Raw genomic sequence first — 26,345 nt, forward strand, 5'->3', positions numbered from 1 at the left:
TATCAACTTTTAGTAATCATATTTCTCCTATCACAGTTAGTCTGGCAATGACCATCTCCCTTTTTCAATTCTCAAGGAGGTGCTTCAGTTAATGGACTTTCCCACAGAGTTTGTTTCTAGAGTTCTAGAGAAGTGAATCATGAAAGACAGGTTGTTCTATTTTCCAAAGTCACTATACAACTATAGTTACTAGATAGTTCATTTTGGGCAAGTCTTGTTGAACTTTTACTAATTTAAAATAGCATATTCAGCCCGTGCAGAATTGACAAATATGTAGTTATAGTGAAAGTATTCACTCTTAGTTTAAAATAGAGCATTCAGATAAAGACAAGCCTTTGCTCATCTTCTCTTGCCATTTTCTCTGGCTTTTTTTGTTTTAGACTTCAAAAATGTAACTCATATACAAAGTGTGTGTATATTTATATCATATATCACACATTTCATATGGGTAAAAGAACAGAAAATTGATAAAATATGCCTGGATGCTTGTGGCATAAAATTGTATTTCAGTTCTAGCTATAAAAGTGTAATCCAATTGAAAGGTTTATCATGCATCTATGAATATTTTTTGTTGCATATGTAATGGTGTTGCATGGACAATTTAATTTCTTCCTTTAAAAATAATCTTGGATAAATTCATTCTGTAGCTTTTCAAAAGATGCAACTAAAGATCAGCTTTGTAGGAGTCCACATCCAATGCATAAGATATATTGTCTCAAATAATTATTTTATTTTATTTTAATTGTATTGTTGACTTAATGTGCTGAAAAGTATTGGTATAATTTTCACAGGTATGATGTCTTTTTTTCTCTTCATGTGTGAGCTAAAGTTGTGATTTTTTTTTAAAGGCCAAGACAAAATATTCCTAAAATATGCCTAATATAAATAGGCATAGAATTTAAAAGTCAACATATAATGCTAAATTTATATTGAAACTTATAGTTCTCAGAAAAACATAATCATTGTAATATCAAGATTATCATCAGAAAAAAAATATAGTGAAATAAAAATCAATGTAGAGAAGGTAAAGGTAGCTGTGAGTCTGAAGATAAAAAATGACAGATTCTTCTATTAGAAGACAATTTCTCTTATCCAAAGATAAATCATAACTTAATACTTATTATTGGTCAATTGGAAGCTTTAAATGTATGAAAAATATATAAGCAAAATTTTAAGTTAAAAAAGAAGTGGGTTCCTAAAAAGCTGGTATAACCAGGCTCTTGGTCACGATTATATTTTTTCCTTTAGCATTAGCTAAGTATGAAATAATTACTGGCCCTATCCCACAGGGCCAGTATTCTTATTATACTGTTTACAACTGGATGACATATTTTGTAATCCTCAGTGTCACTTATTTTCTAGGCATTCTAGACTCACTCCCATATTTTCATATTATTTATTTATTTTTAAATTTGTAATAAAATCAGTACCTCTTAAAATCGAAGCCCTAACTATGTTTCTGGGTTCAAAGAAAACAGTTGTTTGAGTCACTACAGTACTTTTCTGATGCTGCATTATAACACTGGTATAATAATATTATGGTATAATAATACCATAAACTTACAGACTGAAAACAGCAACATCAATTATGTCACAAATCTGTGGTTCAATAGTCTTGCTACAGCTCATCTGGGTTCTTTGCTTCCAGAACTCATTTGAAAGTGGCAAATAAGTTATCATCCATCACTGAGTTTTTATCTGAAAACCCAACTGGGAAGGAATATGCTTCCAAAGTCATATGACTATTGACAGAACTCAGTTTATTGAACATTGTTAGGTTGAGAGCTTCAGCCACAGAGGATGCCTTCAGTTCCTTACCACATGGGCATCTCCAAACAGTCACTTCCTTTGTTAAAAATGTGCAAAATGACTATGCAATTGACACGCTTTTCTAGAAAAATTGGAACCTAATCATGGAAATGACATTTCATTCCCTCTCCTGGTTAGAAGCAAGTCACAGGTCAAACCTACACTCAAGAGCAGGGGGAGATACAGTAGTGCCTCCCAGAAGACAGGGTCACTGGGGGTCATGCTTAGAGTCTTTCCACCACACTCTTCCTATTCTGTAAATGCAAATAATTTTGCTGAAGGTATATTGGAGAAGTGTGGTAGAAGAGAGAGTGTATATCACTGAATCTAGGTCTAACCCAGAAATTTCAAGGAAGATGATGTTTATACAATAGATTAAGAAGTTCTATTATTAATTATTTGCTTTGACTATTACCAAAAAAATTAATGTTTACTTTAGAAGAATATGCTTTGAGATTAGTGTATATCATAAAGATGCCACCCTTTAACTTAACGGTGGATATCTGTCTACCAACTCTGATGTTTATGTGTAGGACAGTTACATATAGTTTATGTAAAAGAAATACCATATTTGAAGGACACAAAAAGATTCATGTTAAAAAAACAGAGCTCATATTTGGAACTAGTTGTAATATGCCTAGTATACCATAATGTACTGATTTCACTAGAGTAAAATGATGCCTCTCTATGTGAACATCTTAAAGTCATGGCTTTCACAGAGGTCCTAGGAAATGGTTAAACAGCTCACTGCAGCCTGAATGAAACTTACATAGCTTAGGAAGTGTGAACAGCAAGTCTTATGAAATTATATATTTTTTATTAGAATATTTTCATTCCTGGTATTTTTCACTAGACATTCAAATTAGGGAATTACATGGGAATGTAAAAATTAAAACCGCTACATAAGAATTCGTTTGTTGTGTTTATAGCATTAGGAACAACTAGTACTTATTTTAGCATTACCTTAATATAACTTTGAAACAGATTAGAGCAAACAGCAGCTTTACTGGGGATGGTAAAAAAAAAAAAAAAGAATTTTCACTTAAAGTATCAGCATTCCATTAAGAGAAGTTAGAGAGTAACAAATCATTCTTGAAATTTACGGAATGATCAATCCTTGTTAAATCTTTATCTAATAAGGAATTTCAGATGGTTCAGTAGTTACTAGATCCAGTTCACTGGGATATGGGTACAGCAAAACCCATTCTCCTTAAAATTGTCAGATTTAAGAAGCAGCTTTATGATTTCTTTTTTTTTAAATTTTGTATTTATTTGCTGTAGTTGTTACACTCAGGGATTCTTATATCTTCCATAATGAATATCCTGTGTTTAAAAAAATTTTTATAAAGTAGGTGAAGAGAAAAAGAACAGAAAACCACAGAACACTTTCTTTGATATCTCAAGGAGCTCTGACTATGTAAGTGCTCTAAAAAGGAAGTTGGGAACTCCGTGGTTTTCCAATCCACATTTCGATAACCACTGCATAAGAATAAAACCACAGAAGTATGAAATTCTCAGCCTCTGTTTACTAAAGTCTAGTGAAAGTGCTAATATATCCCATCCTGGCATACAGCCAGTTTCTATAAATAGAATTCATGATACAAATGAATTAGTACATGTAAAGCACTTACAACTACACAATAAATATTGTCTGTTAGGAAAGCTATATATAGCATAGTAATTAAGAGCCCAGCCTGAAGGCTGCATTGTTTCAAATTCTTGCTCTGCCACTATCAGCTTGAATACATTACTTAATTTCTCTATCTCACTGTTCTTAACTGTAATACTGAGATATTAATAATGATATATCATGAAGTTTTATGACTATATAAATTAATAAAAACAGTGCCTTGCACAGATTATGAACTATGTAATGTTTTCCCTTAATCATTGTTATTTTTTTAGTTCCTAGAGACAGATGTAATCTTATCAATAAATTTTAGGGCTTGCTTACTTTCATTTAATAAATTTTTATTGATTCATGTACCAAGTTCAAGGCACTGAACTAAATAATGAGAACTATAAAAGAGAATAGGATGGACTGTTTTGATGGAAATGTCAATTGTTCAACACAGAAGGTAAGATTTTGCATATATGTAAGAGGTATATTGAAGAAAATGAAAGATAGTACAAGATGGTAAAATCTCAAAACAAAGAAAAGCTATTTCCATGAATTTGTAAAAAATGTCATTTTGAATTATACCCAGAGAGGTGTCAGCACTGAACCACAGTGATGGTTGATGTTACTAAAGGGTTACCTATCCTTTGAAAAGAGAGTTGTAGAGCCGTGTTTATATATGAAGACATCACATACCTGCAGATATTAATGTGAATATAAACCTGATTTCCACTCATGTTTCACAAATTTCAACCACTCTCCAAAAATTACCTAGGAGAAAAAATGATCTGTTTCATGTTGATTGTTTGGGGACATTTTCACAAAAATATCTTTAATTTAGAATGAATTTAGAATGACCAAAATATCAAGTCCTGTGGATTGATAAGCAAAATAAAATCCAAACACAAGTCATTTAGCTACTCTGCTTTTCGCTTAGGTGTTTTTTCTTTAACATTTCCTGCGAGTTAGGGTTCTTTCATCTTTGATTTACATCATGAAAAGCTACGCGGGCATCTCTTAACTCCTAATTTAGCTGTCTGCTTGGAAAAGACAACCTGAACATGGCTGTGGTGAGGAGTGCCACTCAATTTAGTTGGTTGGAGACCTTTTACAGCCAGAGCCCTTTTTGCAGTGGTAAAGTGCTTGTTACACTCAGCAGAAGTCCCACAGTTGCACTCATTCTTTTTAATAAACAGGGGGGAAAAAGAGGTATGATAAGCTGCCCTTTTCGATGTGATATCTCCCCATTCTCCCTGCCCAGATACAGATATGAAAGGAATCTTGTCATCTATAAAGGTCCATTTCATGTTGCCTAAGAGGAAACGAGAAGTTGAGGAGTGAAGCCAATTATGGGAAATAGGAGGTAAAGAGGTAAGGCCAGTGTGTCCTGGTAAATGCCCCCAAGGTGAGGGTTTTTACCTATTTTATCCACAAAGAATGATTTGTAAAAGACTTTGTTGTTGTTTTTACAGTTCATAGGCTTCCCACTGACCAACTCCTATGGCCGATTGCCCCTACAGTGAAAGCCTTCCATTGGGAATGAAGAAAGCTTTAAAAAAAAAACCAAAAAACTACCTGATGTGTAATAAAGCACTTTTTGTTAACCAACATCGGTTGTATCTATACATAACACTTCCTTTTTTTCTTTCCTACACCTTCACCCCCGCTTTGCATTCCTTTCAGCTGTATAGAAGCCAATAAGGATGAAATAATTAGAATGCTTGTCTGCTGCACAGAAGTCCTTCTCCATGGGCACACTTTTCATTTGATCTTTTATAGAAAGCATAATGTGTTTACATACACACCTATATGCCAGTTCGAGGTACACAGAATTCCCAATCCATTTTCCATTTGGTTTTTCTATAGTGTCTGAGACCTAGATATTTTGTTATTTCAAAAAACCCCCAAAATAAAAATATGACAAATGTCTGCACATTATAATCTGAAAAATGAATTCTGTCAATGATCAAGATAAATAATTTCCCAAAATACAGTGAAAAAATTCTCAATTTAAATATAGAAAAAGGGAACATTCAATTATCTCTTAAAGAACAATGGACTTCCAAGCCTCCACTGAGAAATCTGATGGGAAATTGTTGCCACTGTTTCTCTATTTATAATCTTCAAATTCAGTTTTCCTTTAATGACCTAATTCCCTGGTGCTTAGGACAAGGCTGTTTTTTGTTTGTTTGCTGGTTTGTTTTTCTGTACATGTGATTGCTGATCTATCTAGAACAGTCTTAAGTTAAATCATCTGTTGTATCATAGATCTGGCAGGACCATCACCTTTCACATGTAGATGTCCACAGGTGAGGAGAAAGAGGCTGAAAACACATTTGCTGAAAAAGACAAGACTCAGCATGGGCTGAATGCCATAGAAACTCTAGGTGTAGCTAGAGTTGATATATTACACCAGAATCTATTACGACCACCAATGATTTCAGAGCAGCCTTGTGCCTCACCTATATGATCTTTGTCATAAGAAACAAACTGTATCTGAATCACAGTTTCCTATGAACTCTTTCGTCCCTCTCCCCTAAGATACACACACACACACACACACACAATCTTGTCTCAACATCCTTCACTAAGGTTATCACTGTCTACCTTGTTTAGTATAAATATATGTATAAGCACCATCTAGCAGCATCATATCTGTTAACCTCTAGGTTCTTTGAGGTCAGGACTTGTCCAGTTAATTTCTGCATCCTTGGAAGTGCCTGCCACGCTTATTTGTACATACTGGCACTTACTATTTGCTTGAGGATTGGATATATGATTTCATGTTTCGAGAGCCAGGAAATTCAGATTATCTAAACCTGAAATGTTGGTACATTGCTCTCCTCTATGTTAACTCCAATCATTTAGCTGCAGGTACCTGCTATTAGCAACGACTGCAATAAGTCTTTTGAGTCTATGTCTGAACTCATTGGGAAAGAATTCTGTGGTTCAATGATAATGTCTGCAAGCCAACAGAAAACAAAGAAGGCCACTTTGCTATAAATTGACCCTCAGGATATGCTCTATCCATCAATTTCCACGCATATGCTCAGTCATATCTGCCTCTTTGCAACCCCATGGACTGTAGCCCACCAGGCTCCTCTGTTCATAGCAATCTCCCCTCAAGAATACTGGACAGGGTTGCCATTTCCTCCTCCAGGGGATCTTCCGAACTCAGGGATTGAATCACATTTCTTGCATCCCCTGCATTGCAGGTGGGTTTTTTACCACTGCACCACCTGGGAAACACACACATTACTTTACAGGTAAACAAACGGAGCTTCAGAGTGTTAAAACATTTTATTACATGTCACACAACCAATGGCAAAAATTATGATACAAACTCAGACTCATCTTTATCACAGTGTCTCTTCTCACACTATCACAGTATCTCCTCTCTTCCTTTGAGACTACCTTGCTTTTCCTATCCTTGTGAAAAGTGGAAGTTGCTAAGTCATGTCTGACTCTTTGTGACCCCATAGACTATATAGTCAATAGAACTCTCTATGCCAGAATACTGGAGTGGGTAGTCTTTCCCTTCTCCAGGGAATCTTTCCAGCCCAGGGATAGAACCCAAGTCTCCCACATTGCAGGCAAATTCTTTAACAGCTGAGCCACAAGGGAAGCCCTATCCTTGGAGGATTGCAAACAGGCTTTAAGGAACATGCACTGGTGAGTCGTTTGACAGGTGATGAACTAGATCACAACGTGAACAAAGGCAGAGTGGCTATTTACAAAATAGAAGCATTCCAGAGAAACATTTAAACAAACTTTAGGGACTCAGGAATTTCCTGATTATAGCTCTAGTAGAGCAAAACCTAAGCTATAGGAGATAGCAGAATGGCATAAGAAATATTCCTCAGAGGGTACTGCTTGAGGGAGAGATGGCATAAACTATATATAAGATGGGGAAAATGTGGAAACAGTGTCAGATTTCATTCTCTTTGACTCCAAAATCAGAGGGGACAGTGACTGCAGCCACAAAATTAAAAGATGCTTGTTCCTTGGAAGAAAAGCTATGACAAACCTAGACAGTGTATTAAAAAGCAGAGACATCGCTTTGCCTACAAAGGTCCATATAAGCAAAACTATGGTTTTTCCAGTAGTCATGTATAGATATGAGATTTGGACCATAAAGAACACTGGGCCCCCAAAATGGATGCTTTTGAACTGTGGCACTGGAGAAGACCCTTGAGGGTCCCTTGGCCTGCAAGGAGATCAAACCATTCCATCCTAAAGGAAATCAGTCCTGAATATTCATTGGATGGGCTGATTCTGAAACTGAAGCTTCAATATTTTGGCCACATGATGCAAAGAGCTGACTCATTGGAAAAGATCCTGATGCTGAGAAAAATTGAGGGCAAGAAGAGAAGGGGCCTACAGAGAATGAGATGGTTGGATGGCATCACTCACTCAATGGGCATGAGTTTGAGCAAGCTCAGAGTGATAGTGAAGGACAGAGAAGCCTGACACGCTCCAGTTCACGGGGTCGCAGATAGTTGGAACTGGCTTAGTGACTGAACAACAACAACCACCACCATATATAACATATGCTCTAGACCAGCCATGTGCCATCTCCAGCCATAAGTTGCCTGTTACCTTTTGTGCTAGATTCAATAGGGACTCCCTTTTCCTGCCCAACCACTCAGACTCTGGGGTCAGTCTGCCCAATGCAACTCATGACACATTATACAAGTCCAAAAGTCATTACTCATCACTTTTCTTATCTTCCTTTTATTATTTTTAAAAATATGTATTACCTTCACTTCATCATTTTCAACCATCTCAGGGCATGGTTTTTGATATTATACACTGTGAGGAAAGGAAGCTAACACTAAATCATGATTTTTGGAAAACCACTGTCTTTCAGAATTCATATTTTAATCACAACAGCAGATAAACAGAGCACCACTTTGACTTCCAGTTTGTTGGAGTTTTCTGTAGTAGTATAAAGTCTGTGTCCCAAATAATTCTTCAATCTACCACCTCTCTTTGATACTTTCAGATCAGGCCTCCTCTACCTTTTTTCAGAAGTCTCATATTTCCATGATGGGCAAACTCATCTGAAAGTTCCTTACAGGATAATAACATCCAAATTCTTTGCATGACCAAAAGACTTTCTCTGATTCTTTCTTTAAAGGTATTAAAAATTCTCACTTTGCCGAAGTGTTTATACTTCACAAAGACGCTGTGTTTTTTTACTTTTCTACACCTGTTTTAGTTGCTAGTGCCCCTTCCTAAAATATTCATATTTACCTTGTCTTCCCGGAAAACTACTACTGTCTTTCAAAACCTTAAATAAATATCTTGGTCCAGGAGGCTTTGCTTTGTCCAGCATGCTGCTTGCAGGAAACTGGATCGTAAAATACAGCATTTGCAATGGTGTAGTCAAATGTTCCTTGTTTGCTGCATACTAGTTTCAGAATAGGCTTTACTCCTCCAGAGGTAGAAAGATTTGGCTTAAATCCAAAAACATTCCTTTTTGTCACCGACTCACACATGTTGTTGGGTTTCATGAGCAACACTAACAACATGACCGCAATGAAATATGTGCATGTGCATATATAGATATATATGCAAATAAACACATGCACACACCAAAAACACAACTGTAAAGGAAGCTTCAAAGATTCCCTCAAATAATATTTATTTTTCTTTCTCTTCCCTCATTTAGATAGCTTAGAACCACTGTCTCTTCAGTGTGTTCATCATTGCTTCTTCTGCTTACCTTATGCATAATGCAATTAAACGAGCCTAGGTATGCAAACAGCTCAAAAACTGTGTATCCTTGATAGGTCAAGTGCATAAATATCTAGGGTTGAGACCACAGAAAGCTGCTCCTCTCCTTTTTTCTGCAGCTTTGTATTTTTTATATACATTGTTGTCGCTCAGTCACTAAGTCATGTTTGACTCTTTATGACCCCCACGAACTGCAGCACACCAGGCTTTCCTGTCATTCACTATCTTCCTGAGTTTGTTCAAACTTAGGATGTCCACTGAGTTGGTGATATCATCAAACTATCTCATCCTCTGTTGCCCTCTTCTCCTCTTGCCCTCAATCTTTCCCAGTTTTGAGGTCATTTCCAATGAGTCGACTCTTCACATCTGGTGGCCAAAGTATTGGAGCTTCAGCGTCAGCCTTTCCAATGAATTTTCAGGGTTGATTTCCTTTAGGATTGACTGGTTTGATCTTGCTGTCCAAGAGACTCTCAAGAGTCTCCAGCACCACAGTTCAAAACCATCAATTCTTCAACACTCAGCCTTCTTTATGGTCCAACTCTCACATCCATACATGACTACTGGAAAAGCCATAACTGACTTCATTCGGACCTTTGTCAACAAAGTGATGTCTCTGCTTTTTAATATGCTGTCTAGGTTGATTATAGTTTTTCTTCCAAGGAGCAAGTGTCTTTTAATTTTCTGGCTCCAGTTACCATCTGCAATGATTTTGGAGCCTAAGAAGATAAAATTAGTCACTGTTTCCATATTTCCCCCATCTATTTGCCATGAAGTAATATGCACATTAATTTCCCTGAAGTTGCTGTATTGATTTAATGGAATACCATTGCCACCTGCTGGCCATATTGAACCATTAAAACTTTTGTCTTTTAACCAAATTAAAAAGATTATTCTGGTTTGGCCATGTTGTTGTTACAACTAATCTTTATATATTAAAAGTAGAGTGGGCAATGTGACTCAAGTTGCCATTTAATGACTTATCATGCATAATTAAACTAGCCTAACTTAATCAAAACAACAACTGAATGGAAGTAATAAGCCTTGGTTGTCAAGAATACAGACTTTGACATCAGAAATAGAGCCTCAAGATTTAACCATTTTTAGCCTTGTAACCTTGGGTAGGTCACATAATCTATCAAGATTTATGTTTCTCAACAAGGTAAAAATAGATTTTTAGCAGTGAGTTCCTCATAGGGTTGGTATAACCAATCAATGAAATAACAAATTTGAAATGGCAATATGGTATCTGGTACATGGTAAGCAATCCATGCATGTTCTTGGATACTTTTTCCTTTAGTGCTGCTCTTCTTCCAGTTGCAGTATTTGTAAAGTCAGTTTTGTCTCTGGGCCTTCATTTTCTCCTGAATTTTTCAATTAATAAACACATGATTTTCCAACAGAGTTTCATCTGTTATATAAAGTACAATAAGCTTAAGGTTAGTGCTCTATTTGTTCAACCTTAGTTATATATGAAGCAGTCAACCCTGCAAACCCCAGGTTTAAATCATTATTTGCATTTCTCAGAGCACTCATTTTAAAGATTAAAATATATTTAATGTTCAATAAAATACAATGATCTAGTGTTCAGCAGCAGTGAGTTTTAATATTTGTAGTCACCATGAAAACCACAACTCAAAACAAGATATAAAACATTTCCATTATCCCAAGTATTTTCTCATATCTTTTTTAAATTAAAAAAGGAAGAAAAAAATGGAATGTCTCAAAAACATCGGTGTTACCCTTATACAGGCTCTATGGTAATCTTCTCTGTATCAGGACCATTTTACTTCATTTTGCCAAAGTGAGTCTGACCCACTGCATTTCTGATTTCCTCCCTTATTCTCTCAGATCCAGGGGAAATCATAAAATGGAGAAAGAACAATTAATCCAGAAATGCTCTTGAGTCAATTTAAGATCAACAAACTCTCAGTGAATATAGAACCTCCAGGTCACTTCAACATTTAAATCTCTGTAAGATGTCTTTATATCATTACCAATATTTTAGAGGGATAGGATATGCAATCTTTTAGAAAAATGATGGTCCTAAAACACCGTGGCTGCACTAGTTTACATTCCCACCAATAGTGTAGAGGGTTCTTTTTCCTTCACACACTCTCCAGCACTTACAGTTTGTAGATTTTTTGATGATGGCAATTCTGACCAGTATGAGGTGGTATCTCATTTAATTTTATTTTGCATTCTCTAATAAGTAGCAATGTTGATCATCTTTCATGTGCCTGTTAACCATCTGTGTGTCTTCTTTGGAGAAATGTCTGTTTAGGTCTTCTGCCTATGTTCAGTTCTTTTTTTTTTTTTTTTTAATTGTATTATGTGATGAGCTATTTGCACTTTTAGAAATTAAGCCCTTCTTGGTAACATCATTTGCTGATATAGTCTCCCAGTTCATGGGCTGTCTGCTTTGTTTACCATTTTCTTTGCTGTTCAAAAGTTTTTAAGTTCGACTTAGTCCCAGTTGTTTATTTCGCTTGTATCTCTTTTGCCTTGGGAAACAGATTTAAGAAACTATTGTAATCATGTATGTCAGAGAATACTTTGCTTATGTTCTATTCTCAGCTATGTGATCTTATACCTCACGAGTTTGCTTTGAGAAATAAATAACATGTTTGCAAAATTCCCTGGTGGTCAGACAGCAAAGTGTCTGCCTACAATGCAGGAGACCCAGGTTCAGTGCCTGGGTCAGGAAGATCTCCTGTACAAGGAAATGGCAACCCACTCCAGTATTCTTGCCTGGGAAATCCCATGGACAGAGCAACCTGGTAGGCTACAGTCCATGGGGTCGCGAAGAGTCAGACACGATTGAGCGACTTCACTTTTTTTCTTTCTCTTTGCGAAATTCAGGAGTTGCCGAGAACACCCTCACTTCTGATACTAACTGCAAATTCAGACTGTCCCAAGATCACCCTCAGGGGAATTCCTCAGCAGTCCAGTGGTTAGAAATCTAACAAAATTTTGCCAAGAGAAGGCACTGCTCTTACAAACACCCCCTTCCAACAACACAAGAGACAACTCTACACATGGACACCACCAGATGGTCAATATTGAAATAAGATTAATTATATTCTTTGCAGCCAAAGATGGAGAAGCTCTATACAGTCAGATGAAACAAGACCGGGAGCTGACCGTGGCTCAGATCACGAACACCTTATTGCAAAATTCAGACTTAAATTGAAGAAAGTAGGGAAAATCGGGAGGAGCTAAGATGGCGAAGGAATAGGACGGGGAGACCACTTTCTCCCCTACAAATTCATTGAAAGAACATTTGAACGCTGAGCAAACTCCACAAAACAACTTCTGATCACTAGCAGAGGACATCAGGCACCCAGAAAAGCCCATTGTCTTCGAAAGGAGGTAGGACAAAATATAAAAGATAGAAAGTAGGGAAAACCACTAGGCCCTTCAAGAATGACCTATATCAAATCCCTTATGAATATACAGAGGAGGGAATGGCAAACCACTTCAGTACTCTTGCCTTGAGAATCCCATGACCAGTATGAAAAGACAAAAGGATAGGACACTGAAAGATGAAATCCCCAGGTTGGTAGGTGCCCAATATGCTACTAGAGATCAGTGGAGAAATAACTCCAGAAAGAATGAAGAGATGGAGCCAAAGCAAAAACAACATCCAGTTGTGGATGTGACTGGTGATGGAAGTAAAGTCCAAGGCTGTAAAGAATAATATTGCACAGGAACCTGGAATGTTAGGTCCATGAATCAAGGCATTTGGAATTGGTCAAACAGGAGATGGCAAGAGTAAACATCAAAATTTTAGGAATCAATGAACTAAAATGGACTGGAATGGGTGAATTTAATTCAGATGACCATTATATCTACTACTGTGGGCAAGAATACCTTAGAAGAAATGGAGTAGCCATCATAGTCAACAAAAGATTCCAAAATGCAGTACTTGGATGCAACCTCAAAAATGACAGAATGATCTTTATTCATTTCCAAGGCAAACCATTCAATATCATGGTAATCCAAGTTTATACCCTACCCAGTAATGCTGAAGAAACTGAAGTTGAACGGTTCTATGAAGACTACAAGACCTTCTACAACTAACACCCCCAAAAGATGTCCTTTTCATTATAGGGGACTGGAATGCAAAAGTAGGAAGTCAAGAGATACTTAGAGTAACAGGCAAATTTGGCCTTAGAGTACAAAATGAAGCAGGTCAAAGGCTAACAGAGCTTTGCCAAGAGAACGCACAGGTCATAGCAAACACCCTCTTCCAACAACACAAGAGAAGACTCTATACATGGACATCACCAGATGGTCAATACCAAAATCAGATTGATTATATTCTTTGCAGCTGAAGATGGAGAAACTCTAAACAGTCAGCAAAAACAAGACTGGGAGTCGATTATGGCTCAGATCATGAACTCCTTATTGCCAAATTCAGACTTAAATTGAAGAAAGTAGGGAAAACCACTAGACCATTCAGTTATGACCTAAATTAAATCCCTTATGATTATACAATGAAAGTGACAAATAGATTCAAGAGATTACATCTGATAGACAGAGTGCCTGAAGAACTATGGATGGAGGTTCATGACATTGTACAGGAGACAGGGATCAAGACCATCCCCAAGAACAAGAAATGCAAAAAGGCAAAATGGTTGTCTGAGGAGGCCTTACAAATAGCTGAGAAAAGAAAAGCTGTGAAAGGCAAAGGAGAAAAGAAAAAATATACCCGTTTGAATGTAGAGTTCCAAAGAATAGCAAGGAGAGATAAGAAAGCCTTCCTCAGTGATCAGTGCAAAGAAATAGAAGAAAACAATAGAATGGGGGAAGACTAGAGATCTCTTCAAGAAAATTAGAGATACCAAGGGAACATTTCATGCAAAGATGGGCACAATAAATGACAGAAATGGTATGGACCTAACAGAAGCAGAAGATATTAAGAAGAGGTGGCAAGAATACACAGAAGAACTGTACAAAAAAGATCCACAACCCAGATAATCACAATGGTATGATCACTCACCTAGAGCCAGACATCCTGGAATGAGAAGTCAAGTGGGCCTTAGGAAGCATCACTACAAACAAAGCTAGTGGATGTGATGGCATTTCAGTTGAGCTATTTCAAATCCTGAAAGACAATGCTGTGAAAGTGCTGCACTCAATATGCCAGAAAATTTGGAAAAACTCAGCAGTGGCCACGGGACTGGAAAAGGTCAGTATTCATTCCAATCCCAAAGAATGGCAATGCCAAAGAGTGTTCAACTTACCATACAATTGTGCTTATTTCGTATGCTAGCAAGGTTATGCTCAAAATCCTTCAAGCTAGACTTTAGCAGTATGTAAATGAAGAAATTCCAGGTGTACAAGCTGGATTTAGAAAAGGCAAAGGAACCAGAGTTCAAATTGCCAACATCCATTGGATCATAGAAAATGCAAGAGAATTCCAGAAAAATAGCTACTTATGCTTCATTGACTTTGACTGTGTGGATCACAACAAACTGGAAAATTGTTAAAGAGATGAGAATACCACACCACCTTACCTGCCTCCTGAGAAATCTGTATGCAAGTTGAGAAGCAACAGTTAGAAATGGACATGGAACAATGCACCGGTTTAAAATTGGGAAAGGAGTATATCAAGGCTGTATATTGTTAGCCTGCTTCTTTAACTTACATGTAGAGTACATCATAAGAAATGCCAGGCTGGATGAAGCACAAGCTGGAATCAAGACTGCTGGGAGAAATATCAATAACCTCAGATATGCAGATGACACAGCCCTATGACAGAAAGCAAAGCGGAACTAAAGAGCCTCTTGAAGGTGAAAGAGAAGAGTGTAAAAGCTGGCTTAAAACTAAACATTCAAACAGCAAAGATGAAGGCATCCAGTCCCATCATTCCATGGCAAATAAAAGTGGAAACCCCCTGGAGAAGTATTCTTGCCTGGAAACCCCCACTCCAGTATTCTTGCCTGGAAAATTCCATGGACAGAGGAACGTGGCAGGCTACAGTCACTGGGGTGGCAAAGAGTCAGCCACGACTGAGCACATCAGCACAAATGGGGAAATAATGGAAACAGTGACAGGCTTTATTTTCTTGGGCTCCAAAATCACTGTGGATGGTGACTGCAGCCATGAAATTAAATGACTCTCGCTCCTTGGCAGAAAAGCTATGACAATCACAGACTGCATATAAAAAGCTGAGATCACTTTGCTGACAATACTTTGGCCACCTAATGCAAAGAGCTGACTCACTGGAAAAGACCCTAATGCTGGGAAAGTTTGAGGGCAAGAGAAGGGGATGACATAGGATGAGATGGTTGGATAGCATCACAGACTCAATGGACATGAATTTGAGCAAACTATGGGGCTAGTGAAGGACAGGGGAGCCTGGTTTGCTGCAGTCCAGGAGGGTCACGAAGAGTTGGACATGGCTTAGCGACTAAACAACAACACTACACTAGTTGGTATATCCATTAAATGCACGTAACCGTTAATATTTTATTATTTTAGTGTACATACTAGAATCTCTCCTGCCTGGAGTATTCTAAAAACACTTTCAGACTGGAGGGGCAGTCTGAGCATGTGCAGTGCGGCTAGATGGCTGCTGGAGGCTGGCCCGGGTGCTGATGCCAACTGCCCGCTGGCCTCCTCCTAGCATGGTTGGCCCAGGGCAGTAGAGAAAGAGTGGTACCTTCTCCCTGCCGCGCAAGGAGCCAGGTACTTCGGCACGCTCACCCCCACCCCTCCACGCCCCCACCACGTCCCCCCACGTCCCTACCACCCCTGCCACCCCCGGGCTTCTGAGGCATCCTCCAGGCCCACGATGATGGCGGAGGGGGTGAAATTTAAAAACAAACAAAATAAAACCCTTCCAAACTCTTGGGGTTTTTTTGTTTGTTTGTTTTTCTTTTCTCGGTCTTGTATGTTGTTAGGAGGATTTTTAGTTATTCATAGTAACATTTACCAGATTAAAACCACAGCTTTGGTTAGACTCAACCTACATTCCTCTTGTTGCTTTACCCCTTGAGTAACCTGGATATTCCCCAATCTTTTCAGGTACATATTTATAGGAAACCCCTGGAGCTATATTGTAAGCTGGCTGATCTCAGTCACTGTATATTGGATCTTACTAATCTCATCTTTAGTGTAATCATAGTTCCATGTTGCTTGGGGATTTATCATTTTAACGTCCTATATTCCGCCCAAGAACCTATACCCACTATTTCAGCAGCCAAAGTTTTTTTTTTTTTTTTTTTCATGAGCAGCACTAAAAACTCATACAAAACTCAGCAGAAAGTAATTCCTTTTTCCTCCCAGGTTGAAAAAGTCCTCTCTTTGTCATAAAACAAAAATACAGAATGAAAGGTTGGGTTCATTCTTATTGCCCCTTCTCATTATTGTTGAAAAATTCCAAATTAATGTGCTTGTGCTTATGGAATTATCACCCTTAACCTTGGTAATTCAATGAGAAAGAATTTTTTTAGAGATAGGCATTGCTTAACAGCATTTGGCGTTTGCTCAGCCTGAAAATCATCCAGAGAACTTGTATCTTCTTTCTTTGTTTAGTGTAGTGATCACCACAGGAATTTGGTGCTGAAAAGCCTTAGTATAGTGGTTGGTGTAGAGGCTCTTATGAGAAACAGGGGCACTGCAATTAAGTACCTGAGTTTACCCTGTAAGTAGACTACTTCTGACTCCAAGCAAATAGTAATATTGCTTTCTTCTTTTCAAACCCCAGAGAAGAAAGGGTTTTGTTTATTTGTTTTGTTTTCTGCTAGATGCTATGCTTCCAAAAGGGACTGGCCAGAGGACGCACGCAATAAATACTTGTTCTTGAATGAACAAAGGTATTGTTGCAGGAAGGGGACCCCTTCCAGGGCTTGAAAGTGGGCTCTCGTCTAACACTCAGAAATGAACTATCCAAGGAGACACATATGCTGACAAAGCAAGAGAGTCTATTGGGAAGGGGAGCCCGAGTGGAGAACAGGAGGGTAAGGGAACCCAGGAGAAACTGCTCTGTCACATGGCTTGAAGTCGGGTTTTATGGTGATGGGATTAGTTTCCAGATTGTCTTTAACCAATCATTCTGACTCAGAGTCCTTCCTGGTGAACAAGTCCATGCCTCATTCAGCCAAGATGGATGCATCAAGAAAGATTCTGGGAGGTGGTTGGACACCTGGTGTCACTTTTTGACCTTTCCTGAACTCACCCTGTTGATGGTGGCTTATTAGTTCCGTGGTGTTTCTTATCAGGACTTCCTGTTGTAAAACAGTTCATGCAAATGGTTACTATGGTGCCTGGCCAGGGTGGGTGGTTTCAGTCAGTGTGCGTCCCCTAACAGTATGATGAGGATAACTCTCATCGTGTATGCAAAGGCCTCGGGCTTCCCGGGTGGCTCAGTGGTAAAGAATCTGCCTGCCTACACAGGGTTCAATTCCTGGATTGGAAAGACCTCCTGGAGAAGGAAATGGCAATCCAGTCCAGTATTCTTGCCTGGGAAATCCCACAGACAGAGGAGATTGGCAGGCTACAGTCCTCGGATGGCAAAAGAGTCAGACATAGATCAGTAACTAAACAGCAACAACATGCAAAGCCCTTAGTCCAGGACCAAGCTCTCAGCACACATTCATTTAAAAAACATGCAGTTAAAACAAAAACAGATTAAATCCTTTATAACTTAATAAAGGGTTCAGCAATGGGTTTATAGGAAATTAATTAATTACAATATTCAATTCCTATTTGTGTTGTCCATTTACTTATTTATTCACCAAATGAGTATCTAGCAATAATCATATGTGCTGCTGGAAATTCTGAGGATTCAAAGGTAAATAAAAATAACCAAAATAAAGGACATGCATGAAACATTCTGTCCAACCCAGGACAGTTTCTGTATGTCTATCAGTAACCTATCCCTGATGGAGAAAAAACTCATAGGACAGTGATGAGAAAACAAGAGTATTCAAATTATAAACTTTATTATGAATTTTGCTGGCATTTCTGTATCTGTCAGATTCTCTAAAACTCTTGAGATACAAGAGCATTTTCTCTGAGACAAGAATTTATTCAGACAATCCCCTCTTTACTGCCAATGTTTGCCTGAGAGAATCTCTCAACTAGTTCTTTCAGGTTATAGACATAATTGGCTATTTAGGTATTTGGTGCCATTGTTCTTGATATACATCTAAGCATCATCTCTGGACCATCCAAAAGGCAAGGATTCTGTTTCTGATTACTCTGTGGCTGCTCACTGAGGATACTGAAGCAGCTCCTGGTTAATTAGACCATTTTATCTCTCACCTCATCTATTTTCTGGATGTAATAGTAATAGAGGTGCCAGCAATTCCAAGCACAGCCCTGAAACCTTGCTAATCAGCATCTGTGATTTGCAAGGGGTGCTGTTATTTGAATTGTTAAAGCCAAATTGTTGCAAGAGGTTATGCCTAAGTGGACATTTTTATCTCCAAATCAATCAGGTGTATTTAATGTAACTTAAAAGGAGCTTATAAAATTAAATAAGTAAATAAATAAAAAATAGGACCTACAGCACTTAGTGATGCAAGTCAAATGTATACTGTACTTCCTCCAGCACATACACACAACATAATAACTTGGAGAAATGTGTGCTTATATGGAAAGGAAGAACACAGAGTGACAAAGATTGTGTGCTCCTTATTTTATCAACTGTGTGATCATAGGCAAGTCACAGCCCTCTGAACGGCATCCTTCTTATCTGTCAAATGGACATAATATCAATATCCACAGGATTGTTAAAAGGATTAAAATGCATTAAAAATATTTCATACAGTGCCCTACTCTGCAATGCGTGCTGATTATATGTTTGTTGTTGTTTAGTCGCTAAGTTTTGTCCAACTGTTTGTGACTGCATGGACTGTAGCCTGCCAGGCTCCTCTGTCCATGGGATTTCCCAGGCAAGAATATTTGGGTGGGTTGCCATTTCCTTCTCCAGGTGATCTTCCTGACCCAGGGATCAAATCCACATCTCCTGCATTGGCAGGCAGATTCTTTATCCTTGTCCACCAAGGAAGCCCTGCTGATGATATATTAGTTATCATTATTCTAGGAAATCATCCCATCCTCCCCACTCATGCAAAGAAACAATTAACTCATATTGAAAAGCAATTATTTCACTTCTACAGGGATTGCAGAAAATCAGAGAAAAGGTGAAAACAGGCAACTTTTGCTATTTCCACTAGGCTTATTGAGATGTGTAGTCTATATATACTAAAATTTACACCAGAATACAGGAGAAACTGGAAGGAAGAAAAAGGAATGAGCTTTTCTCTATGAAGTATTTGAGTCTTGTCTTCCCCAACATTTCCCAAAAAACTGTCCATGAAAAAATTCTTATTTCATGAGATGCTCTTAAAAAAATTGCCTTCAACTAAGCTTGGAAAACATTGAGTATTAGATTGCCTCTTGCTTCTTAAGGAACCATTCTTATTTTAGTGAAGAAGTGTCTGAGAAATTTGGAACAGCTCTAATAAAAGAAACATTGCAAAAATATGCTGAACAAAGTGCTGTGGGTTGAAGTGTCCTTCACAAAATTTATGTCCACCTACTAAGAATGGGATTATATTTGGCAATAGAGTCTTCGAAAATGTAATTAAGGATATTGAGATAAACTCATAACAGATTTTGATTGGCCCGTAAATCCAATGACTGAAGTCTTCTTAGAAGGTGGTGAGGTGAAGATGGACACAGAAACTGAAGTGATGCCAAGGAACACCAACGATAGCTAACAAACACTTGAAGCTAAGATGTAGCCATAGGATAATTTCTGGAGACCTCAGACTCCCCAGAATGAATGAATCCTAATGACACCTTCATTTTATATTATAAGCCTTTTGGAACTCTGAGAGAATAAATTTGTTGGCTGAACCTCTCAGGTATTGGTAATTTGTTATGAAGGCCCTATGAAACATGTAGATGGTATTCCAAAATGGCCATTTACAAAATGTGGAAAATGTTATTAAATATAGTTTAAAAAAAAACTTTTTATCTCTTCTGCTCATTTGTTTTGGTTCCATTTTTTAGTGATGAGGGGGTGATAAATTGTACAAATGGAGTACAGAAAAACACTGCTAAGCATTGTGTGCATGTTCAGTCACTCAGTCATGTCTGACTCTTTGTAACCCCATGGACTGTTACCTGCCAGGCTCCTTTTTCCATGGGATTTCCTAGGCAAGAAAACTGGAGTGGGTTGCCATTTCCTATTCTAGGGGATCTTCTCAACCCAGGAATGGAACCCATGTCACCTGCATCTCCTGCACCAGTAGGTGGATTCTTTACCACAGAGCCACACAGAGCAGCCCCAAGCTTTGTGATTAAGAGCTAAATTATGACTCAAAACTGAGTTCTCTAGTGTGATTGAGTAACTGAATGTTTAATTGTAGTGAATTTAAATAGCCACATTTGGTTAGTGCATACGATATTGAACAGGGGACATCTAGAAGATTGTGGTGTATCTTTGCTTACCAAATTTTCAAAATCCAGATTCTGAGTGTGTGGTCAGATGACAGGAAAATAAATATTTGTTAAATTCAAAAAAAAGTGAGTTTTCCATTAGTTTTTTGTTGTCACTTGTGCTCTTGTCAACAAAAGTCCTTCACATTTGTAAATTATCAGTGTTTGTGAAAAGTTTATAGGACAGTCAGCTTCTCCCATGCTACCTCTAGAAGAAACAAATAAAAGAAATGATAAAATAGGTAATAACCATTATGCAATAGCAGCAATAGCAATGTTTGCTAAAAGTCAGTCAATCTCTCTGCTTAGCTTTAGAATCAGCATGGAAAGTTAAGATTTCTATGTTTTATGGATAAACATCTAGAATAGGATTTTGTTTTCGTTTCTTTGTCTAGAAAAAAATAAAACACATCTTTTTAATCCAGCCCTTTGTGGAAGAGCATTCTGCCATTACTATGTGAACTGAGTCTAACAGTATATGCGACCCTTGTTTGGTCACTGGTCAGACAAAATACCACAAAAGCAGCAAGAGAGACGGCTAAAATCATGGCATCAGAAGAAGCCAGACATCTGGACTGATTGAGGTCTGATAGGCAAATAACGAACAACTTGCCCTAAGTCTAGTTCCTTCTTGTAACTGAAATAAATACCTTGCCTACCACATCAGTAAACAAAGGATGCTGTAGCCATCAAGCCACTACAGCCACCCCCATGGTGCGCCCTGAGGGAACACTTGTTGGAGGCAAATGGTTGCCCATTGCCAAGCCCTCAGTCACTGCGGCCACCCACAACGTGCACAGAGGGGACTCAGGATGGGAAAGAACAGGATACTAGCCCTAGATAGTCAGGGTGCATATCAAAGGAGTGATTTCAATGAGCCCAGACTCCTGCATGTCCCCACACAGGAAAAACAGAGCTAAATTCATTAACTTGAGATTTCTGGTTTTCTTCAATTAACAGTAATGTGTTGATGTTTCGACCACCTGGTCTTTGTAGCAAAAACCCCTGTATATCCTGGCTCTTCCCTTACTTTTTCAGAGTAGTCCTCAGACAATCTGCCAAATAAAACATAACTCAGCTTTTAGGTTGTGCATTTTTTTCCAGTTGACATTTTTATCAGGAGAGCTCTTCAAATCTGGACTCTCTGTTAAGCTTCTTAAATACAAGCAAGGCAGCTACTGCTTCCTGGCACATTTGCATGGGGAATTTGGACATGTTTTTCAAACTGAAAATGCGATCACAAACTTAAATTATGTTTATGGCTCCCCAAAGCCCTCAGGATTAATTTCTCATTCTTAAAGTGGCTAAAGGGGCCTTCTTGATGTCACTTTGGATATCTATCTCTCTAGCCTCAATTTCTTGTCAACTCTTTCCTTAACAAGAATTATGTGAGTTCTCCAATTCTTGATTTCTCACAACTCAGGTCATTTGCATTTACTCACTATTTCTTCTTTTTAAATAATCTACCCATCCCTAACTCTCATACTCATGGCTTCTGATGTTAGACTGATTAGTGTCAAAATTCTACCCTGTGTAAAATGGGAGAGAATTTGCATTTTCTTCACAGAGTTGTGTTAAGAAGTAAATAAGATAATAAATGTCAAAGTTAATACATGTAACAGTAAATAAATTTTCAAAAATATCATCATCGTCATCATCCTTCAAATCCTACTTGGGATAAAATTTGTACTGGAAAGCATTCTCTGACTTTATAAGACTAAATTAGATGAAAACTAACAATAATTATAAGAACAATTCAAACACTAATTCTCTTATATTCATTAATTCAAATTCTAGAAAATTAGGCTAATAATCATAATATGAATAATCATAAATATAGGAAAGGCATTTCTTATTTCAGTTTTTATAGTGGAAGATCAAAATATAGAACAATGTAAGTATTTTCAATTAGATATACCAGTCACATGATGGATTATTATGAAACTTTCAAAAAGTATATTTCCATTAAAAAATTAAATTTACAAGTGCTAATTAACAGCAGGGGAAATGCTTGTGTCACATTTTTAACTGAATAATAGCAGATGTTAAAAATTAACAGCATAGTATAGCAAAACGTCCTGGAATTATAGCTACCACTATCCTAATAATAGTTTCCAAAAGCACAATCGGGCATTTGTTCTTTTCATATTTGAGTCTTGCAAATATTCTAAAATGAGCATGCGTGTTCAGTCACTCATTTGTGTCCGATTCTTTGGGGCCCGATGGACTCTAGCCTGCCACGCTTCTCTGTCCATGAGAGCTCCCAGGCAAGAACACTGGTGCTGTGCTGTGCTGTACTTAGTCACTCAGTCGTGTCTGACTCTTGGCGACCCCACGGACTGTAGCCCTCCAGGCTCCTCTGTCCATGGGATTCTCCAGGCAAGAATACTGGAGTGGGTTGCCATGCCCTCCTCCAGAAGATCTTCCCAACCCAGGGATCAACCTTCCCAATCCAGGTCTCCCTCATTTACCATCTGAATACTGGAGCAGGTTGCTATTCCCTCCACCAGGGGATCTTCTTGACCCAGGGATCAACCCGCATCTCACGTGTCTCCTGCACGGGCAGGCAGACTTTTACCACTGAGTCACCTGGGAAGCTCCACTATAATGATCATCTATTATTTACATAATGGCATAAAATTAAAACTTTAAACAATACAGGTTGAGTAAATCAAATTTTTTCCTACATATCCATACCAGTCCCTGTCAATGAGATATCTGATGTATTTCTCTTGGCTCACTTTTCACCTATGTTGAAGAATGTGGAAACAAGTTGGTAAATAACATGAAGAAAGGGGAAAACATGAATATAAAAGAGGAGAAGAAAATGCCTGATGCATTCTCATCATTGTGAAATGTTTTCAAAGTCAATATAGCATCATAGGATAAACTGTTTATGTTCAAACACTGGAGGGGAAAAAAAAAAAAAAGAGGTAAAATTCAGAACTTCAGAACTGGTTGCACGCTGAAAGAATAAACAGAAAATGTCAAATGCTTCTCTCACATAGGGAATCAGCCAGTTTCCCCACTCATAAAAGAAAAAAAAAAATCTTTTGTTGATTGTGAGTTTGAAAAAATAAATTGAACTCATGTTTGTCATTTCTATAAACTATCTCTGTCATTTAATCTTTATATTGGGAGGAAGACAATATAGCTTAATGGATCAAGGGATGCTATTTCATTTTCTTATTTCATATTCAAGTTTGCTCTAGTGTAATTATGGTGTTTATGAAGCTTAAACCGATGTAGCAAGAGAGAAATAAAGAGAATAAGTATTCATCTGCTCTAAGGGGCACTTCATGATAAGAAAGATCACATTGGAAAGTATAAGAAATGCATGAGAGGTTTTTATCAACCAATAATTTTAAATTTATAAGAAACATTCATCGTGATAAATTGGAAAAAATATAGATCTATTTCTAAGTAAATAAATTTTCAACCAAAATGAGAAAAGCTTAACAAAAATGTTTCAGTTACAGGAGAGAGAAGTAAAATGAAAACACAAACACCTCACCCCAATCTGTGAGAAAAGAGCAGAAAAAGAATCAGGAAATTATAAATGAGCAGATCTGCCCTTGGCTGTAGGCAAGATCTCTAAGACAGTAATAAGGAATGAGGTTACCAAACATCCAGAGAGAGATGAGCTGATAAAACTTAATCAGGCTAGTTTCACAAAGGGCAAATCTTTTCTGACAAATTTGGTGGCATTTTTGCGTGGCACAGAGGCCAGAAAAAGTACGTGACTAGAATTAGAGATAGAATTCGAAGGGAAACAGCAGAAAGGCACAGATGACACATATGGGGATGAGGTACTGTTTTAACTTCCCAAAGGAGGCCACTAGGGTATCACTTAAGCCCAAACCTACTGATTTCATTACGATATTCATGCTGGTTATAAGTACAAGCAGGACTGATAGATTTGCATGCTTTGTTGTGACACTGTTACCACAATTATGTGTTATCAGCAAATGGTATACATGTAGAGTACTATGTCTGCTATCCACAGATTTTTAGAGTGCTTCTCTCAGCTATTTATTTTTCTTTTTTCCAAATATTCTTTTTTTGGTTTGTTATAGTTATATAAATGGAATCAGTGCCATTTAGGCAGACACAATCTTATCTAAGAGAACAACCAAGGAGGCCACTGTAATATCTCCATGATAATAATGGGTTTCAAGGGGTTTTCTAACATCTTCACTCTGGGACATTTTAGGAATGTGCTTTTTGGTTCTTTGTGTACTTGACAGCATGCTGTTAGTTTTCAAAGGTTAATGTTGAAATGCTCTAAATTGGGCAAGTAACAGGGTCAAAGACCCAGAAGTTCAAAAGATAGAATCTAAGTTTGCCTCTCAGTTGGCCCCTCAGCCTACAAATAAACTTGTCCCTTTAATCCTAAAAATATAAATAATCAAAACTGAAGCACACATGTACCAAGAGTTCTAGGCCCTGCTGTTATCTCTGCTCAGCTCTCGCTTTCTCCTTTTGCCATCTGATATCTTTGTAGTATGGTATATACAATGCCACAGTTTTCTCTCAGTTCTGAATTTATTTTAAACTTGTCCTTTAACGTCTCAATCCATCTTGACTTTGAAAATGAAATTTCTCCTAAAGAAGAAACAAGAGACATTCTGATGATCAACACTTTCTTGTCATTCTGATTTTTCATTATGACTCTCTAACATATGACAATCTTAACTATGTTCTCTATTAAAAACTCTCCTTTCTTAGCCTCCTATATGATTGGTGTGATGGATAGATAATGGCTCCAAAAATGTCCATGACCTATTTCCTGGATTGGGTAAATATGTTAGAATACATGGTAAAGGGGAATTAATGTAGAAAATAGAATTAAGATTGCTAATCATCTGATCTTAATAGGGAGATTATCTGTGATTATCTGGACCCACCCAGTGTGATCACAAGCATCCTTAAAAGTAGGAGGCAGACATGAGTCAGGAAAATGTGACTAGGGAAGAATAGCTGGAGTGACTTGATAGGAGAAGGATTCAGTGTACTGTTGTTGGCTTTGAAGATGAAGAGAGGGGTCCACAGACCAAGGAATGGACAGTAGCTTGCCAAGCTCCTCTGTCCACCGAATTTTCCAGGCAAGAATACTGGTATTGGTTCCATGCCCTCCTTCAGGGGATCTTCCCGACCCAGGGACTGAACCCACACCTCTTTTGTCTCCTGCATTAGCAGGCAGGTTTTTTACCATTAGTGCCAACTGGAAAGCCCCCAAAATTAACTCACAAATATATGCAAATACATTTATCATGGCTAAATCTTATGGTGTGTGAATTATAATTCAAGAAAGTTATTCCAAAAAAGGCCAAAACAAAAACCTGTTTTATCCATAAGGGAAAAAAAATATCATTTCGCTGGACATGAGTCATTTGCATTTCAATGGTTAGAATCATTTGCATTCTTAATAGTTTTCACTTCCTTACATTGTCATCGAATAGATAAAAGACACCAAAAGGCAACATTAACCCAAAAAAGTTCAGTGAAGAGGACACCCAGTAGTCTTTTCATGTCCATTTTGAAATCTTTCACAAATATTCCTGGTTTGTCCTGTCAAAACACATACCTCTTGCCTATTCACTTGTTCAATTCTCCTGATGATCATTTTACATATTATCATCTCTTCTCGAACCCTCCTATACTTCCTCTCCCATCATCTGTCTTAGCTAATGATTTTCCCTTCTCCTCCCCAAGAAAG

General features: G+C 37.8%; 1 protein-coding gene and 1 non-coding gene across 2 annotated transcripts in view; one reads left to right on the forward strand and one right to left on the reverse strand.

The window, feature by feature from the left end:
* Positions 1-26,345, forward strand: part of LOC122424623 (contactin-6-like) — a 314,935-nt gene that overhangs the window by 95,363 nt on the left and 193,227 nt on the right.
* Positions 10,871-10,972, reverse strand: LOC122425213. Its single transcript, XR_006264760.1, has one exon. It is a non-coding gene; the product is annotated as a U6 spliceosomal RNA (small nuclear RNA).

The sequence above is a fragment of the Cervus canadensis genome, chromosome 22 (genome assembly GCF_019320065.1).
Source record: "Cervus canadensis isolate Bull #8, Minnesota chromosome 22, ASM1932006v1, whole genome shotgun sequence".
Lineage (NCBI taxonomy): Eukaryota > Metazoa > Chordata > Mammalia > Artiodactyla > Cervidae > Cervus > Cervus canadensis.